This window comes from Equus caballus, chromosome 10 (genome assembly GCF_041296265.1).
Source record: "Equus caballus isolate H_3958 breed thoroughbred chromosome 10, TB-T2T, whole genome shotgun sequence".
NCBI classification, from domain to species: Eukaryota; Metazoa; Chordata; class Mammalia; order Perissodactyla; family Equidae; genus Equus; species Equus caballus.
This window is the reverse complement of record NC_091693.1, coordinates 52,813,927-52,829,480: the sequence shown is the minus strand read 5'-3', so window position 1 is coordinate 52,829,480 and position 15,554 is coordinate 52,813,927.

Below are 15,554 nucleotides of genomic sequence, written 5' to 3'. Positions count from 1 at the left end.
ATGCCCCTTCAAAGAAAGAGAAGTGCCCATATTTGACTAGGAAGAACACTATCCACATTATGGAAAAATGAGTCTGTTGATGAAGCTGAATTGAGCTGGAAAGGAAGATATGTGAACACTTTCTTTTCCTGCTGTGTATATAAAATAATTGCTCTTTGAAAGTAAAATCTCAATTTAGTAGTAATGCTTAGGGATTAAGATGTTCTTGTTAATTGAATTTTTTATTTATACAATCATAGATGACAATCATAGAATTTCACAGCTGGAAAGGACCTTCGAGATCATTTAGTCCAAGCTCATTTTATAGATTAGGTAATAGACGACCGAGAGGTTAAATAAATGGCCCAAGGTGGCCGTCAATTAGTGACAGAGCTGGGATTATAGAGAAACTTAACTAGAACATGCTTTTTGTTTCAATCCTTGTGACTGAAATTTTTTCCATTCAACAATGTGTTCGTCTACTTAAATGTTTTAATATGAAAATACAGGAACTCTGAACCTACAATGAGGTTGTGCCCCTAATTTCTTCTGTTATTAATTTATTTAACTCCTATTTGTTGAATGCCTACTATGTTCTGGGGACTGATTAACCTCTGAGAATAAGGAAATAAATGTAAAAAGAGCTCATAGTCTAAGGAATTGACAGAAAGTAAGTGTGATAAATGCTATGACAGATATAAGCACAGTGGCTCTGAAAGCACACCCAGAGGTGTCTGCTAGGATGGATAAGAATTGTGACAAATATTGCATTAATATAAACAATATATTAATTAAAGATATACACATAAGACCATAAAGAAAAATAAGGACATGATTATCACAGAATTAAGTATAGCAGTTGCCTCTAGGATGGAATGAAGGGAGGCAATTGCCAGAAACCCATTCAATTGGATTGGTCATTATCTATTTCTTACCCTGGAAAGGCACATGTTTGCTCACTGTACAATTGTTTTAAATAATTATATACACTTTATACAAAGAAAAAATCTTTTAAGCAACTGAGAGATAAAGAGTTAGAAGGAGAATGAATGAAAATTATAGTCTCTCTCATTGGTGAAGGATAGAAAGGAGATTCCATAGGAGTTCAAGGAGTACAAGGGGCAAAGAAAGGAAATATTTCAGCCTTTCTGGTGACCAAGATGAAATAGATTGAAACTTAAAAGGAGAGGACTACATCAACAAACATACGTACGAAAATTGGAGAATGTTAAAGAAGCTGTGCTTGAGAATGGTGGTAGGTGCTTGTTTCTGTTAGACAAAAGAAAAATGGAAAAGAGCTAATTGCGAGCAATTTTAGGAACAAATAAAGGCATTTTAGGGAGTTCTCGTTGGATGTCCACAACTCTCTTAGCAAAATTAAGAAGTATGTTCCTTATTTGCTCAGAAAGTAAGGACAAGAGCTGGTAAGGGAGAGATAGGGGAGCAGAAGGGATGGGGATAGAGGCAGAAGTGTTCTTAGAAGCTTGAGGAAATGAAAAAGTATGAAACAACCTCTAATCGACACACAAATTAGCATTAAAGTTTATCTGAAGAGTAGCGATGAATCTGCAGTTGATTATATTGGCAGTCTTGTGACTTTTTTTTAGCAACGATAAGCAAGCTGGCTGCAGAAGTAGAGAGCTCAGGAAGCTCAGAATAATAGAGTGTGCTGTGGAACTCACTGAGGGAGTGAGGAAACATAGGGTGTTGAGACATGTCATACAGTAGACTCGGATGTGAGCTGTGGAGCTCCAATCAGGCAAACAAGAGTTGAAAGGATGAAGCTACTTGGACCTTAATCTAACCCCACCAGGGCAGAACAGGTGTGGAGATTATGTTTAGGATTCAACAGTTAGATTTATTGTGAGACTAACTACAAAGAGCAGTTGAAAAGGGAAGGGGTGTAGGAGGTAGTAAGAGCCATGAACAAGATACAAAGAATGTGAATAACTCAATTTGGATTCAGACAAAGTCAAAAGGGGGTTTGCAAGAGCAGGTGTTAGATCCAGGCAGGAAGGCAGAGCACAGCTATAATCTGATTGATGATCCAGGGAATTTAGGGAGAGAAAAAAGGTCACTATTCAGAAACAGGTCAGTAGGTGGAAAATAAGGGCCCAATTAATAGGTGAATGTTTAGAAGCAATACTTTGGTACTTCTAGAAGGGAGTAGAAAAGGAGACAGGCTAAAAGGAACTGAATTATTTATTAGCCCTGTTCTGGGAACTAGACCCCCCAGGGGTAAGAGTGTGACTGTGAGGTCTGTGTCCCAGAGTCTCTGGCTAGAGGAGTCCCTACAGCTAAATGTCTTTAGACTGGTGTCTTTGGCTGTTCAGTGTTTCTTTCATTAGTCAGATGGTCTCAGAACTGGGGGTGTATGAAGGTGTACTGCATATGTAGAAGTGGACTCAGTTCCATTAGTGGAGTTTGGAACAGTAAAGTCAAGAGAACAGGCGGATACTGTCAAAGAGAGCATGGTTAAAAGGGTTTAGGGAGGAAAAGATTAACATCAAGTCTAGGAAACTGGCAGAATTTGGGGCTAGGAGCCAATGGGATTCTCTTATTGTGACCAGTTCAATATGTTTGTTTCTTCAGGTTTTCTATTAGTTCATATCTGTACTCAGACTGGACCAAGTGATTTATAGTCACCTATGTTTCTTCTTATAGATGGACTTCACGATCACATTCATCAGAATGTCATATCATGGGTTAGTGTTTTCAAAGACTTATGTTATTCGTAAGAAGCTTGAAGTGTTGCCCAAAACACATGAGCACCATGCTGTCAAAACTTCTGTAGTATATGTAAGTAACACAAACAACATTAACAACAACAACAAAACACGATTTCATGAGAAATTCACTCAATTTCACCAATAGGCCATACTAAACAGAAAAATGGCAAGCCAGAGTCACCAACCTTGAGATCGTGGAATGCAGTCTATCATTTGGAAAGGTTGAAAAAAGGGAGGGGGGAGAGTACAACTTGTGAAAAAAGAGTGAAAAATGAAAGGAATAAGGCTACAGAAATGTAGGAACAAATATGTATATAAAATAGAGAGGTTAAAGGTAAATTTTCACTTTAGAAATTTTTCCTTATTAAAATGTATTTTAAAGTTACCTTTAAATATGAATGATTGAATCATAAAGAGCTATGTTTGGAAACTTCACCGTAATGCTCTTTACAATAGCACATTGTAGAAGAAGCAAGTGTATTTGGGCATCATCTGGGGGAGGGGTATTTGGTAAATACCAGTAAGATCTTAAAATGGGCACTGGCCCCGTGGCTGAGCGGTTAAGCTCGTGCGCTCTGCTTCGGAGGCCAGGGGTTTGGATCCTGTGCACGGACATGGCACCGCTCATTAGCCCATGTTGAGGCGGTGTCCCACATGCCACAACTAGAAGGACCTACGACTAAGGTATACAACTATGTACTGGGGGTATTTGGGGAGAAAAAAGCAGGAAAAAAATTAATTCATACTTTATATCACTAGTGGTTATGTCTTTTTTTAATGAGGTAACATTGGTTTATAACATTATATAAATTTCAGGTATACATCATTATATTTCCATTTCTGTGTAGATTGCATCATGTTCACCACCAAAGGCTAATTACAATACATCACCAGAAATATGTGCCTTGTCACTCATTCCACCTTTCTCCCTCCCCACTTCCTCAGTGGTAACCACCAATCCAAACTCTGTTGCTGTGTATTTGTTTTTTGTTGTTTTTAGCTTCTGTTTATGAGTCAGATCATACAGTATTTGACTTTCTCCCTCTGACTATTTTGCTTAGCATAATTCCCTCAAGGTCCACCCATGTTGTGGCAAATGGCAAGATTTCATTTTTAGGGCTGAGTAGTATTCCATTGTGTATATACTCCACATCTTCTTTATCCATTCATCCCTTAATGGGCACCTGGGTTGCTTACAAGTTTTGGCTACTGTGAATAACGCCACAATGAATATAGGATTGCATGTATCTTTATGCATTCGTGTTTTCACATTCTTTGGATAAATACCCAGCAGTGGAATAGCTGGATCATATGGTAGTTCTATTTTCAATTTTTGGCAGTATCTCCATATTGTTGTCCACAGGGGCTGAACCAGTTGGCACTCCCACCAGGAGTATATGAGAGTTCCCTTCTTTCCACGTCCCCTGCAACACTTGTTATTTCTTGTTTTGCTAATTATAGCCATTCTGATGAGTGTAAGGTGATATCTCATTGTAGTTTTGATTTTCATTTCCCTAACAATTAGTGATGTTGGTCATCTTTTCATGTGACTGTTGCCCATCGGAATATCTTCTTTGGAGAAATACATGTTCAGCTCTTTTGCCCATTTTTTAATTGGGTTGTTAGTTTTTTTTGTTTTTGAGATGTATGAGTTCTTTATGTATTTTGGATATTAATATTATCAGATATATCACAAATATCTTCTCTCAATTGTTAGGTTGTCTTTTCATTTTGTTGATGGTTTCCTTTGCTGTGCAGAAGCTTTTTAGTTTGCTGGAGTCCCATTTGCTTACTTTTTCTATTGTTTCCTTTGCCCAGTCAGACATGGTACTTGAAAATATGCTGCTAAGACCTATGTTGAAGAGCGTACTGCCTATGTTTGCTTCTAGAATTTTTATGGTTTCAGGTCTTACATTCAAGTCCTTAATCCATTTGGAGTTAAGTTTTTGTGTATGGTGTAAGATAATGGTCTACTTTCATTCTTTTGCATGTGGCTGTCCAGTTTTCTAAACACCATTTATTTAAGAGATTTTCTTTTCTCCATTGTATGTTCTTGGCTCCCTTGTGTGAAAATTAGCTATCCATAGATGTGTGGGTTTATTTCTGGGCTCTCGATTCTGTTCCATCAATCTATGTGTCTATTTTTGTGCCAGTATCATGCTGTTTTGGGTACTATAGCTTTGTAGTATATTTTGAAATCAAAGAGTGTGATGCCTCCAGCTTTGTTCTTTTTTCTCAGGATTCCTTTGGCCATATGAGGTCTTTTGTTAATGGATAATTTTTGGATTCTTTGTACTATTTCTGTGAAAAATTTTGTTGGAACTTTGATGGAGATTGCATTGGATCTGTAGATTGCTTTAGGGAGTACAGACATTTTGACTATGTTAATTCTTCCAATCCAAGAGCATGTAATGTTTTTCCATTTCTTTGTATCTTCTTCAATTTTTTCAACAATATTTTACAGTTTTCTATATACTGATCTTTCACTTCTTTGGTTAAGTTTATACCAAGTTATTTTATTCGTTTTCTTGCAATTATAAATGAGATTGAATTCTTAATTTCTCTTCCTGCTACTTCATTGGTAGTGTATTATTTCAAAGTTTTCTGGTGGATTCTTTACGGTTTTCTATACAAAAAAATCATGTAGTCTGCAAATAGTGACCATTCCACTTCTTTCTTTCCAATTTGGAGCCCTTTTATTTCTTTTTTTCTGGCTGATTGCTCTGGCTAGGACTTCCAATACTATGTTAAATAAGAGTGGTGAAAGTGGGCATCCTTGTCTGGTTCCTGTTCTTAGAGAAATAGCTTTCAGTTTTTCTCCATTGAAAATATTAGCTGTGTGTTTGTCATATACGGCATTTATTATGTTGAGGTACTTTCCTTCTATACCCATTTTGTTTTAAAAGATTGGCACCTGAACTAACAACTGTTGCCAATCTTCTTTTTTTTTCCTGCTTTTTTTTCTCCCCAAATACCCCAGTACATAGTTGTATATTTTAGTTGTGGGTTCTTCTAGTTGTGGCATGTGGGATGCCGTCTCAGCATGACCTGATGAGTGGTGCCATGTCCGTGCCAGGGATCCAAACCGGTGAAACCCTGGGCCACCAAAGCAGAGTGCACAAACTTAACCACTCTACCATGGGTCTGGCCCCTATTCCCATCTTATTTAGAGTTTTTAATCATAAATGGCTGCTGTATCTTGTCAAATGTTTTCTCTGCTTCTATTGAGATGGTCATGTGATTTTTATTCTTCATTTTGTTAATATGGTATATCACATTGATTGACTTGCTGATGTTGAACCATCCCTGCATCCCTGGAATAAATCCCACTTGATCATGGTGTATGATCCTTGTAATGTATTTTTGTCTTTGATTTACTAGTATTTTGTTGAGATTTTTGCATTGATGTTCATTAGTGATATTGGCCTGTAATTTTCTTTGTTTTTTTGTTGTCCTTGTCAGGTTTTGGTATCAGGGTAATGTTTGCTTCATAGAATGAGTTAGGAAGCTTTCCCTCCTCTTCTATATTTTGGAAGAGTTTGAGAAGGATAGGTATTAAGTCTTCTTTGAATGTTTGGTAGAATTCACCAGGAAGCCATTTGGTCCTGGACTTTTATATTTTGGGAGATTTTTGATTACTGTTTCAATCTCCATACTGGTGATTGTTCTATTCAAATTCTCTATTTCTTCTTCATTCAGTTTTGTAAGGTTGTATGATTCTAATAATTTATCCATTTCTTCTAGATTATCCAATTTGCTGATGTATAGCTTTTCACAGTACCCTCTTATAATCTTTTGTATTTCTGAGGTATCCTAATTTTTCCTCTTTCATTTCAGATTTTGTTTATTTGAGCCTTCTCTCTTTTTTTTCTTGGTGAGTCTAGCTAAAGGTTTGTCAATTTTGTGTATCTTCTCGAAGAACCAGCTTATTGAGACTTGTTTTGTGTCCTAGTATGTGATCAATCCTGGAAAATGTTCCATTTGCGTCAGAAAAGAATGTGTATTCTCTAGTTTTTGGATGAAATGTTCTGTATATGTCTACTAAGTCCATCTTATCTACTGAGTCATTTAAGGCCAATGTTTCTTTCTTGATCTTCTGTTGATCTATCCATTGGTGTATGTAGAGTGTGAAAGTCCTCTGCTATTATTGTTTTACTGTCTGTTTCTCCTTTTATGTTTGTCAATAATTGCTTTATATATTTAGGTGCTCCTATGTTGGGCGCATAAATATTTACAAGTGTTATATGTAAGAGATGCCTTATGAGGTCCAGCAATGTGCTTCTCCCTTGTCACCAGTTCCAAATGTTCCAATCTTGTCCCCTGCATGGGCTACATGTTCCATTCTGTTGTGACAGGGTTGCCCTTGCTGAGGTTCACAGGGAGGCTAAGCTCTCCCTCTGGCCAGCTGGTTGTCAGGCTCAGCTGTGTGTGGCTGCTATGGACCCTTCAGTCACTTTATCAGGTGTGGGGAGCCCCAGCACAGACACCTACAAGGTCTAATAGCACATTTCTATTACAGTTTTTCTGTTAAGTGAGTAGGTCCCCAGCATGGCTGGTTGCTAGGCTCAGGGGCTTACAATTGCTGTAGGCTTCCAGCCTGCAAGGCTCTTGTTAGCTCTCTCAGGATTGCAGCTTGGTGGGGCCAACCCCAGGCATGGCAGCACACAATTGTTTCAGGCTTTGGAAGGTGGGGTCATTCTCCTATGTGGCTGTTTGACAAACACAAGCCAGTCTACAGCTGACAAGTCTATCACCCACAGGACCACACACCCCTGTTAACACAGTCCTTCACGGTGCAAAGTCCTAGACCCACTGAAGTGGACCCACTTGCCCCATTTAGAGGCCCCAAACACTCCACCAACACAGGCCATCTGCTTGTGCGTGCCCTGCCCCACAGAGGGAGACTCACTCACTCTGCAGCAGAGGTCCCACACATCCTGCCTATGTGAGCCCACAAGTTACCCAAGGGCTTGCTGTTGGGTGGGGCCAGTCCCTAGGGAGGGCTGCCTGCCACGGCTGAGCTGGATTAAATTGGTACTCTAGTGAGTGGGGTAGACCCCAGCACTAACAGACCAGGGTAAGAACTCCACTGTCATCGCCAAGCATCTGTGTCAGCACACATGTACTAGGTCACAATAATGGCTGCCACCAATGCCTCAGTCCCTGGGGAGGCGGTCCCAGCATGGGGAAGTCTCACCTCTCTCTGAAATGTGCCCAGAGCCTATCAAGTGAGTCATTTCTCATCAAAGGACTGTGCAACTTTCTGGTAATTTTAGGTTGTTTTCTGAAATAGTTGAATTTGTGTATGGGCCCTTTAAGAGCAGGCCTTTCATTCCCCTGATGTCTGCTAGCTTTTCTGGGGGTATTCCCTGATTGTTCCTAATAGCCATCAAAGCCAGATATTATGACACGTCTCAGTTGTGCTGAGTCCAAAAGCTGCATATTGTGGCAAAGCTTTCCTGCTCAGATCCCCCAATCCTCCAGGGAAAGCTTCATACCTTGAAGCTTTTTCTCCTGGCTGAAGTACCATGGCTAAACTTTGGCTTTTTCCTCTCCAGAAAGTAATTTCTGCCTCTTCCACCTCGGTCAAGACTGTCCCCTATTGTGGAGGTTCTTTCTATCCAGTTTTCAATTCTCTCTCAGGGGCAATTGTTACAAGAGTAATTCTAAATTTGTTGTGTCCGTGAGAGGAGGTGAGTTCAGAGTCCTCTTATGCCGCTGCCTTCCCAGAAATCTCTAGCGGTGATATCTTTAATTTTCACCTTATAAAAATATAGAGAGAGGGTTGGCCCAGTGGTGTAGTGGTTAAGTTTGCATGCTCCACTTTGGTGGCCTGGGGTTCACCAATTTGGATCCCGGGCGCGGACCTACACACTGCTCCTGAAGTCATGCTGTGACAGGCATCCCACATATAAAATAGAGGGAGATTGGCACAGATGTTAGCTCAGGGCCAATCTTCCTCAACAAAATGAGGAGGATTGGTGGTGAATATTAGCTCAGGATGACTCTTCCTTACCAAAAAAAAAAGTAAAAATATTTGAAAATTATCTAAATTGTTAATGTTTTACTATTGAGTTTAATTATTATGCACAGAAAATTTAAAATCAGGTTTTATTTATTTTAACCACAGAACTTTCATGAAAGCTTTTCTTAACTTTATTTACCCTGAAAAATACTCTAACGTATCTTAATTTGATTTATTCTCTTGAATAAATAATTCCACTTAATAGGAAATTTTCTTAAAATGTAAACGCTATCCAAATTCAATCTACATAATTTTGAACTATTGTTCTATAATAAAAATACATTTTGCAAAAACATGCCATTGTTAATTTTTAACTTAATCTTGTGCACGCACACACACACTTGCCTAAGGGTGAACAAACTTATGGCTGTATAAAGTAGTAAGAAAGCAGAAAAAGTCATTCTTATTCACTTTTAATTTTGGCATTTTGGCAGTAGAATAAGCAATCATGAAAATAGAAGAGAATTATATCAGTCAGGTTCTCAACAAGGAACAGATGTCACACTCAAATCAGGATAATTCAACAAACTACCCGAATATGGGACTGTTTACAGAGATGGGAGTATAGAGGAAGCACTAAGTATGGTGCTGCAATGCAGGGTTAGTACTAACCGGAGCTGCTGCTCTCTGACCCAAGGGAGAAGAGAGGGAGCAGTAACTGGACCATTGCAGAGAGTGAGCCAAGTGAGTAAATACCTGAGCTCATTCTTTTCCCTCTCTCAGATCTTCCAAGGGGCTCCCCAACGGCCAGAGCCAACTAGAAGCCTCTACGTGCAATAACCCTATGGCTTCAGGCCAAGTTGTTCAGTTTCCTCAGACAGAATAGGGTAGAGAAGGAAGAAGAGAGACTCTAGAGGAGTAAACCAGGAATGTCAAAGGCAAAAATACATAGCCATGGCTAAAAATTTTTCTCCTAAACAAATATGTAAGGTGTTTAAATTATAATAATTATTAACAGTATTAATAATTACAGCCAAGAAGTACTTGGTTGAATTACTCCTAATTCCTATTACCCTTATTGATGGAGTTCACAATCTGGCCTAACACAAATCTCATTGCTAAATCACAGTTAGAGGAAACACTTTCTGTGGTTTTGTTCAGACACATACAGAGAAAAATTAATGTATTCAAGAGCGAGGTTCATCATTCACTCTTTCAATCATTAACATGCACTCTGCTAGGCACTAGGGATTAAAAAGGTGATCTCTACTCTCCAGAAATTCACTAGGTAATGAAAGAGACAAATTTAGCAAGTAATTAGAAGACAAGGTAAGTGAAAAGTGGTTAACGACCTCAGAACAGGGAAGCCTTCATAAAAAGCTAAGTTTTGACCTGAAATTTGAAGAAAGAATTACTCTAGACAGGGTTGAGATCTTGTGCAAAAGCATGGAGCAAGAGAGTCTGGTATGTTTGGGAAACCACAAAAAATTCAGAGTGAATGGGCAGAGTGTGAGTGAGGGTGAGAGGTGCAGATAAGACAGAAGGGATGAATTAAGACCAAATTATTTAAGGCCTTGTATGCCACAAAAATAGCTTAAATTTTGTCCCTACAATGATGATTTTCAAACTTTTTTCCATAATAACACAGAGAGAAGACAATGAGTTTATACACCCACAGGTCTGTCAGCACCATCTGCAACAGTATTCTGCTGTAAGCAAAAAATTTTCAAGTCTTAACACGTTATTGTGAAAATTAATGAGAATTTTACATTCTACTCTCCTGTTTGAATAACATGAAAGAGATATTTTGACCCACTTACAAATGAGTAAAATGGATATACTACAGTAAACTCAGCCACGGTTAGTTTGGGGCTTCTAAAACTTCCCTGCATAATCTGAGAAATCACCCTCTCCAGGAAGTTTGAAAAGTCTCATGAGGCAAGAGAGAAGCAACAGAAGTTTAAATATATATATGCCAGAGGAGGAAACACTTTGATTTTAGGGAGACCTCCTAAATGATGTTAAAGTCGTAGGGAGTCATAATATGCATAATGATAACAGAGAAAAGAGAACTGATTCGAAGTACAAGTGGCCAGCACAGTTGTGTAGTGGTTAGGTTCATGTGCTGTGCTTCGGCAGCCCAGGGTTTGCCAGTTTGGATCTTGGGCACAGACCTATACATCGTTCATCAAGCCATGATGTGGCAGCATCCCACATAGATGAACTAGAAGGACACACAAGTAGGATATACAAATATGTACTGGGGCTTTGGGGAGGAAACAAAAAAGAGGAAGACTGGCTACAAATGTTAGCTCAGGGCCAATCTTCCTGACCAAAAAGCATACCTCAAAAAAAAAAAAAAATGCAGGATCTAGTGTCTGGGAACATTGGGAACAAAATGAGACAAGGATGGCTTCAAGGATTGTTGAAGGATAGTTGTTCTCAATCATGATGATATTTTTTGAAAATCACAAATAAAGAGAGGAAAGTTTATGAATGAACATAATGATCATATCTTGGGAACATATTGAGTCAGTTTCAAGAGGAGGCCATACAGACAAGGAAAGCTTTCCAAAGGAATGATATAAAATCAGGTTTGGAGTTCTAAAAATATTAATCATCAAAAATTAGCCACTCTGGAGGGTTGGTGTCAAGATGGCCATGTAGGCAGACTCTGAATTCACCTCTTCCCGTGGACACTACAAATTTACAACTACTCTTGGAAAAATTACCCCTGAGAGAGAACTGAAAACTGGACAAAAAGAACCCCCACAACAAAGGACAACACTGACTGAGGTTGAAGAGGGAGAAATAACTTTCTGCTGAGGAAAAACACAAGTTCTAGCTTGGGGATTCATGGTCAGGAGCAATCGTAAGGTATGAAGCTTTTCCTGGAGGAGCTGGGATCAGAGTGGGAGAGCCAGGCCACAATAAGTAGCTTTTGAATTGAGCACAACTGAGACAAGTACCCTAATACATGGCTTTGCTGGATATTAAAACCAATGGAGAATATCCCCAGAAATGCTATCAAACATAAGAGATAGAAAAGCCTGCTCCTAAAGGTCCCCCACACAAATTCACCCATTCCAGAAATCAACACAAAATCAGTGGAAAGAAAGGTTTATAGTTCTTTGATAAAAATATTCACTCGAGAAGCTCTGAGTGCATCTCAGAGAGGAAGGAGATGGCTGGGACCACCTGCCCTGGGACTGAGACACTGGTGGCAGCCATTATTATGACCTAGTACAGGTGTGCTGACACAGCCACTGGTGGACACTGTTGGAGTTCTTTCCCTGGCCTGTTAGCATAGGGGTTTGCCCCACTCCCTAGAGCACTGATTTAATTCAGCTCAACCAAGGCAGGCAGCCTGCCCTAGGGAATGACCCTATTTACCAGCAAGCCCTGGAAACTAGTGGGGCCCATATATAGATGGGGTGTGTGTGACCTCTGCAGCAGGGAGAATGGGTCCACTTCAGTGGGGCAGGGTGTGTGCATGGGATAAGATTGCATTGACAGGGTGTGTTGGCCCATGGGTGGTGGGACTTGTCAGCTGCAGCAGATTTGTCCTGCTGGCATTCTCAAACAGCTAAATAGGGGATCCAGGCCCCCTATCAATACATGAAACGATTACATACTCCTGTGCCTCGGGCCAGGCCTACAAAGCTGCACTCCTGAGAGACCTGACAACAGCCTTGCAGGCCTGAGGCCTACAGCAATTGTGAGCCCCTGAGTCTAGCAGCCAACCATGCTGGGGGCCTGACTCACTTAACAGAAAATCAGAAGCAAGTGTGTGCTATTAGACCTTTCAGCCAGCTGCATTAGGGCTCCTCCAGCCCAATAAAGTGACTAAAGTGACTGTAGCAGCCACATGCAGCTGGGCCTTGCAACCAACTGGTCAGGGGGCCAGCCAAGCCTATCTGTGCACCTGCAGCCAGAGCAACTCTGCCACAAGAGATGAGCACACATGGAACACACAGGGGACACCCTTGGAATATTTGAAACTGGTAACATGAGGGAAGCACATTGCTGGGCCTCATAAGGCACCTCTTACATGAGGCCACATCCTAAAAATCAGGAGACATAGCTGATCTACCTAATATATAGATATAAGCACAAAGAGGCAAAATGAGGAGACAAAATGTTCCAAATAAGGAGCAGGAAGAATTCTCACAAAAAGCACTAGATCAGAGATAAACAATCCACCAGATAAAGAGTACAAACTAATAGTCATCAGGATGCTCACTGATGTTGAGAGAAAAATAGATGAACAGTGAACACTTCAACAAAGAGTTGTAAAATATAAAAAAAGAAGCAACCAGAACTGAAGAATACAATAATGGAAATGAAAAATTCACTAGAGGGAATCAACAGCAGAGTAGATAACACAGAAGAACAGATAAGTGAATTAGACAAAGGAGTAGAGGAAATAAACCAAGCTGAACAGGAAAAAGAAGTAAAAAGAACAAGGACAATCTAAGGGACATCTGGGACAACATCAAGCCTACTAACACCTATATTATAGGCACCCCAGAAGGAGAAGACAGAGAGACAAAGGGGCAGAGAACCTATTTGAGGAACTAATAGTGGATAACTTTCCTAACCTGAGGAAGGAAACAGAAATCCAGGTACATGAATCACAGAGAGCACCAAACAAGATGAACCCAAAGAGGTCCACACCAAGAGAGACTATAATTAACATGTCAAGAATTAAAGACAAACAGAGAATCCTAAAAACTGCAAGAGAAAGGCAACAAGTAACATACAAAGGAATCCCCATAAGACTATCAGCTGACTTCTCAGCAGAAACCTTACAGGCTAGAAGGGAGTGGCATGATATATTCAGTGCTAAAAGGAAAAAACTTAGAGCCAGGAATACTTTACTTAGCAAGGTTATCACTCAGACTGGAAGGAGAGATAAAGAGTTTTCCAGACAAGCAAAAACTAGGGGAGTTTATCACCATTAAACCAACCTTGCAAGAAATGTTGAGGGAATTTATTTAAGTGGAAAAGAAAACTCTACAAATAGAAACAAGAAAAATATCAAAGAAAAAAATCACTGTTAAAGGCATATATACCGTAAAGGTAGCAGATCAACCACCTAATGAAGCTAACATGAAGGTCAAAAGACAAAACACTAAAATTATCTATTTCCATGATAAGAAGTTAAGGGATACACAGACACACAAAATAGGTCAAATATGATATAAAAACATAAAATTTGGGGGGGAAGAGAGTAAAAGAGTAGGACTTTCAGTAAAAGGACAAACTTAAGAGACTATTAACTTAATATGCATTGCTATTTGCCAACGTTATTATATATGAACCTCATAGTAATTACAAACCAAAAATCTATAATAAATACCAAAAAAAATAAGAGAAAGGAACCCAAACATAGTACAAAATAAAATCATCAAATCACAAGGAAAGAGAGCAAGAGAAGAATTAAGGAACAGAGAACTACTAAAACATCCAGAAACAAAATAACAAAATGGCAATAAGTACATACTTATCACTAGCTACTTTAAATGTCAATAGACTAAGTGCTCCAAACAGATGTACAGTGGCTGATTGGATAAAAAAGAAGACCCATCTATATGCTGCATACAAGAGACACTCTTCAGACCTAAAGAAACTCACAAACTGAAAGTGAAGGGATGGAAAAAGATACTCCATGCAAATGGGAATGAAAAGAAAGCTAGGGTGGCAATACTTAGACAAAATAGATTCTAAAACAAAACTGTAACAAGAGACAAACAAGGACACTACATAATAATAAAGGGAACAATCCAACAAGAGGCTACAACACTTGTAAATCTGCACACCCAACACATGAGCACCTAAATGTATAAGGTAATTATTAATAGACATAAAAGGAGAAATAGAGTAACACAATAATAGTAGGAGATTTTAACACTCTACTTACACCAATGGATAGATCATCCAAACAGAAGATCAATAAGAAAACAGTGGCCTTAAATGACACATTAGGCCAGATGAACTTTGTAGATATATACAGAACATTCCATCCAAAAATCACAGAAATCACATTCTTTTCAAATGGACATAGAACATTCTCCAGGATAGATCACGTATTAGGCCACAAGACAAGTCTCAAGAAATTTAAGAAGATTGAAATAATACCAAACATCTTTTCTGACCACAATCGTATGAAACTAGAAATCAACTCCAAGAAGAAAAATGAAAAAGCCACCAATATGTAGGGATTAAATAAAATGCTACCAAACAACTATTGGGTCAAAGAAGAAATCAAAAGAGAAATCAAAAAATACATGGAGACAAATGAAAATGAAAATACAACATGCCAAAATTTATGGGATCCAGCAAAAGCAGTACTAAGAGGGAAGTTTATAGCAGTACACGCCTGTCTTGAGAAACAAGAAAAATCTAACATAAGCAATCTAACAGTGCACCTAAAGGAACTAGAAAAAAGAAAAACAAACAAAGCCCAAAATCAGTGAAGGAAGGAAATGATAAAAATCACAGTGGAAATAAATGAAAAAGAAACTAAAAAATATATAAAAAATTAATGAAATGAAGAGCTGGTTCTTTGAAAAGATAAGCAAAATTTACAAACCTTTAGCTGGACTTGCCAAGAAAAAAAGAGAGAAGTCTCAAATAAAATCAGAAATGAAAGAGGAGAGTTACAACTGACACCTCAGAAATACAAAAGATTATAAGAGAATACTATGAAAAGGTATACACCAAGGAACTGGATAATCTATAAGAAATGGATAAATTCTTAGAGCTATACAACCTTCCAAAACTAAATTAAGAAGAAATTGAGAATTTGTATAGACCAATGACCAGCAAGGAGATCGAAATAGTAATCAAAACTTCAAAAAACAAAAGTCCAAGACCAG